Source organism: Dermacentor albipictus, unplaced genomic scaffold, assembly GCF_038994185.2.
Source record: "Dermacentor albipictus isolate Rhodes 1998 colony unplaced genomic scaffold, USDA_Dalb.pri_finalv2 scaffold_20, whole genome shotgun sequence".
NCBI lineage: Eukaryota > Metazoa > Arthropoda > Arachnida > Ixodida > Ixodidae > Dermacentor > Dermacentor albipictus.
The window spans coordinates 2,751,315-2,756,260 of record NW_027225574.1 but is presented as its reverse complement, the minus strand read 5'-3'; the positions used below and the strand labels follow the sequence as shown (position 1 = coordinate 2,756,260).

Below are 4,946 nucleotides of genomic sequence, written 5' to 3'. Positions count from 1 at the left end.
AACCTTAATTGTTGCCTTCCTGTCCACAGATATTAGCCAGACGTTGCGAATCACTTTGCTTGTTAGCTAGCAACACAATGTCGTCCGCAAAAAATAAACCTGGAAGCTGCTGCAATACTGCTGTACTGTAATTTGTCAGCACCAGCTCCTTTTCTACCTGGGTCTCTATCATGCTCTTTTTTTTTTTTCAAATACAAGCTCGTCATTGCCTTCGACAGATTCGGCTGTTATTTTTCGGATGTAATTTATTGCCGATTCTCCTTCCAGTCTGTTTCCATTTTCGTCTAGAATATGTTGTTGTATTGTTGTTGCCTTCCTGGGTAATAATTTTATGTGGTTCCAAAATATTCTATGTGTGGCCTTCTTTTTCTCACGTATTTCCGACAACCAACGTTTCTCTTTCAGCTTTTAATTCTGCTTGCTCCAGTATTTGAACCATAGACTTTTTCTCCCGGCATATTTCCCATTTATTGGTTACTTCATCCTGCGGCAACTGCGCCTTCTTTGCCTGCCTGTGCTTTCGAGATGCTTTCTGTCGTTCGGCGATCGCTTCTCGTATCTCCCTGTTCCACCAGCTTGTCGATTTCTTTCTTCCTTTCCAACGAACATGTTGTTTCTCTTTTCGTATTTCCATCGTTATCACGCTTAGAAGCTCACTATATTCCCACTCTTTATTAGGCCATTTGCCAAGTTCTTCCTCGACTCTCGATGAATGACCATTTCTCTCAACTTATCATAAATTCCTTCTGTCATCAGACAGTAATCAATGGTTGATTGACGGTTTCCCACTTCCCACGTGATCTGCCCTTCCCACTTAGACCCTGTACTGACGATAACCTTGTTATGTTGCTCACAAAGGTCTAGCATTGACTTCCCGTTATTGTCGGTATAGCCATCTAAATCCTGTATGTGGGCATTCATGTAACCTAATAGGACAATTTCAGCACCATTCCGAAAACCGTTAATATCAGCGCTTATGCGGGAGGTGCGGAGGCGAGTGCCATCTGGCGATATTGCAAGAAACCCAACGGCGCGCGCTGTAGCAAGACCACAGCAGCAGCAGTGCCCGGAAAGTAAGGTGAAGTGGCTAAGAAAGCTTCGCTTTAAAAATATATATATATTCTTTACAAAATTTGGTCCTTGGCAGGACCAACTGTTTCTCGCATTCAGGCCGCAATGGTATTCTCATCACTCTAAGTACAGCATTTGACATGCTGTTCGAAACTGCCGTGACGAGTGAACTCGCAGAAATCAGTCTCGTGCACCTATATATGCCGTCTGCCGCATTTCGGTAGTCGCCGATGCGAATTGCGCCCGTACCCCCTACCCATACACTAGCCGCTTCCGTGCGCAGTTCGGGAGCTCGCGCGAAAGCGGTTATTTAATAGAGCGACGCTCAAAAAGCCGTGAAACTTAATGACAAGGCGGCGAACGGAGCGGCGCCTGCACACTGCCTCGCCTAATCCCTACCGCCGCCTACCGGCGAAAAACTGGCGACAAAGCGAAAAGCGTTGACCTCCTCTGCAGCTCAGCTCCCATTCGCAGCCTGTGCGTGCGTGAGCAGTATGCATACGTGTGTGTATGCGCCCGTGGACAGGCGGGCGCAAAGGGCGCCGATCGCGTCGCGTCACGGTGGAGCGGCGCCCGATAGATTACACACGGAGGGACCGCAGACGCAATCCAGTCTGCACCCCACCCCCCCGTCTCCACCCTCCGCATTCTATCGGCAGGTGCTGCCATACCACCACTGTTCCTTCCAACCGGTCATATTTCGAAGGCTGCTTGAAGGGAGCACAGGCGAGGGCTGGCCGACTGCCGACAGCTAGCCAAATTCGCATGCTATTTCATTTTTGTTATTTTTTTTATCTGCGTTCCTCGTATAAAAATCGCACCTGTATGTCTTTACTTTGCATGGACTAGTCGAATGACACGAGGAAGTCAAAGTGATATGGCATGAAAACTCGAATAAAGTGTCGCGACTAGCATCTCTTTGTCTGGTTCCACCATTGTGGGTACGCTTAAATGTCGTCTCATCTGTATCTTTCCCGTTATGTTACATGCTTAGATTGGTAACGTTTAACGTAACCTATAATGACAAGTAAGCTATAAAATTAGCGCGTACCTGTACCTGATTCTGGTTTTCATCTTTTTTTGGCTCTAAAGGTTACAACAAGAGAAAAGGTTACTGAGACGCATTATACACTTCATGCAGTAGCCTACAATGAACACGCCCATACCATATAGCATGAACAGGACGTTTACTAATTGAGTGTGCGACGTATAGGGATCCCGCTATTGTGCTTTCTGCACCTACGGCAATGGCTCGGAACCCACCGCGGTGTCCGACTGGCGTTTTGCTGCTGAGCAGCACATCGTAGCAATGTAACATAACGCAGCATTCCCGGCCGCGGTGTGCGGACGCATTTGGCTGACGCCGAAATGCAGAAAGTACCGTGTGCCGTACTTTGGTGGGTGCACGCTTAAAGAACCCATGCAGGTGGGCAGAATTCATCCGGAGCCTTCCATTGCGGCGTTCCTCATAACCAACTGTGCAGTTTGAGAACCTTAAACCACAGATTTTCATTTTTAAAAAGAATTCTTCTGTTTTAGGTGCGAGAATCACGATCTCATTATGAGGCACGCCGAGGATACTCCGGACTAATTTTGACTGTCTGTGTTCTTTCACGTGCACCCAATATATGGTGATGATCACTATCAGCCTGTGTAATCCGACTGCACCATCAAGGCCTTTTTCTTGGCGATCTCCAATTACCGCAGAAAACTGCTCCGGAGAACACGAAGGACAAGCGTGAAGACCGAGGCAATCACAGGGCGCCTTGTGATCCCCTTCGTCGTTTTTGGGTACCCTTCGAACTGACATATTTGCTGTCTCGGTGCCTCACTCGCAACTTCAATTGAGGCGTCTGAATTACTCTAGTTACGGTCTCATTCATTGTCTGTATATTTATTCTCATCTTTCTTTTCTAAAGCCGCATATTTGTTCGCGAGTACTAGTTTGAATTGATCTGATTTTCCCCCGACTGCTTCCAGATTTTCATGTTTTTTTAAAAATAGTTTCCTCTTTCTCTCTTCAAATTGAAAGCAATCCTCGAGCTCACTAACCTATGATCACTGCACAAAGTAGGTGTCAGCACAAAGTACAAAATCTATTTCATTTCTTGTTTGCCTTTTAGGGATATTGCACGTCCACTTCCTGTTGCTTAGATTCCGCAAGAAAGCGTTCATGATTCGCAATCGAGTCAGGTTTGCAAATTCAACCAACATATCTCCTCTGCAATCCCTAGAGTTGATGACATAGTGGCCACTTACCTGTTCGCCAGCCTGCTTTTCCGCCACTTTGGCATTGAAGTCGCCCATGACAACAGTATACTGACTTTGCACCTTTCGCAATGCGAATTCGACGTCCTCATAAATCTGTTCCTCTTGGCCTCCCAATCGCCGGATTCCAAATAAAGTTATCACATCATTCTTCATCTTTGTAACTGGACGTTGGAGCACAAGCTTGTACTACATGTAATGTATATCTCCTACTTAGCTTTATTACGATAAATAAATGCTGTAGAATAAATGCGATAAATAAATGCTGCTTTTCATAAATGCTGTAGAATTCATCAATGTTGCCTGCGATGAAATAATGAATGAGAAATTTTACACCAGTATTCGCTGCTCTTATCTGGAAGACCTCTGTAGCAGTAGACGTGGCCATTGGTCAGCACTCTATATGCCTCACCAGTTCTGGTCTCGCTAAGACCAATGATATCCCAGGCAGTGCCTGATAATACACCAAAGAGACTTGCTAAGCTAGTCTCGCTCGAAAGGGTCCGAGTAGTAAACGTCGGCAATTTGCGGTTCCAGTGGTGGCCTGTCCGGATATTAGCCCCCTCTGCTACGTTGCAGCTCTGACCGCCGCCTTTCTCAGATGGTCCGTAGCTGCTGGGGACTGAGGGCCACGTGTTGATTGAAAAGAGCCGCGAGTGAGCTATATATATATATATATATATATATATATATATATATATATATATATATATATATATATATATATATATATATATATATATATATATATATATATATATAAACGAGAAGAAAGGGGGTTAACCGAGGGCCGCGATTTTTATTAGTCATATCATAAGAAGCCCTTCCAACACCCCCAGAGTTCTACTAGGACACATAAATACCCAAGAAAGTGAATGGGAAAACGACGCCGCGGTAGCTCAATTGGTAGAGCATCGCACGCGAAATGCGAAGGTTGTGGGTTCGGTTCCCACCTGCGGCAAGTTGTTTTTTCATCCACTTTAATATCCATTGCTTTATCGTTTCTTTATTTCATTTATTAAGCACAAGTAATTTCCCCTATGTTGTCCTTGGTGTCAGTGTTTGTTGGCTTCTTATGATATGACTAATATATATATATATATATATATATATATATATATATATATATATATATATATATATATATATGTATGTATGTATATGTGTGTGTATATATACAGTGACCAAATACTGCACTAGGCAGGCGAATTTCTGTTCTAACCACGGAGTGTCTTTCTGAAATTCAGTGGGCCTTGCTAACTTATTTTTTACTTTTATTTGATAAATACTGCCAGGGGACAGTACATATAAAGAAATGATCAAAAATATGGAGGCAAGAACACATTACACAAGGCTCGCACCACGCACAGAAAAGCAGCGAAAGACCGATAGATTGTACGTCGCTTGAATACAAACCATTGCTACTGATATAAAATTGTGCACTTATATATTGACAGAGTGCTTGACAAGGAGAAAGTAGATAAGAACACAGACCATTCAAGCTGCCCATGCGCGTCGCACGATATGACAAACTGCTGTAATTCATCACTTATCGAAGCATTTTGCGGGAGAACCATAGCATATGTCGCGAGATTATAAGTGTTGCT

General features: G+C 44.1%; 1 non-coding gene across 1 annotated transcript; it reads left to right on the top strand.

Annotated features, from left to right (window-relative positions):
- Window positions 1-4,227: 4,227 nt before the first annotated feature.
- Window positions 4,228-4,300, top strand: TRNAS-CGA (transfer RNA serine (anticodon CGA)). Its single transcript has one exon. It is a non-coding gene; the product is annotated as a tRNA-Ser (tRNA).
- The last annotated feature ends 646 nt before the right edge of the window (window positions 4,301-4,946 follow it).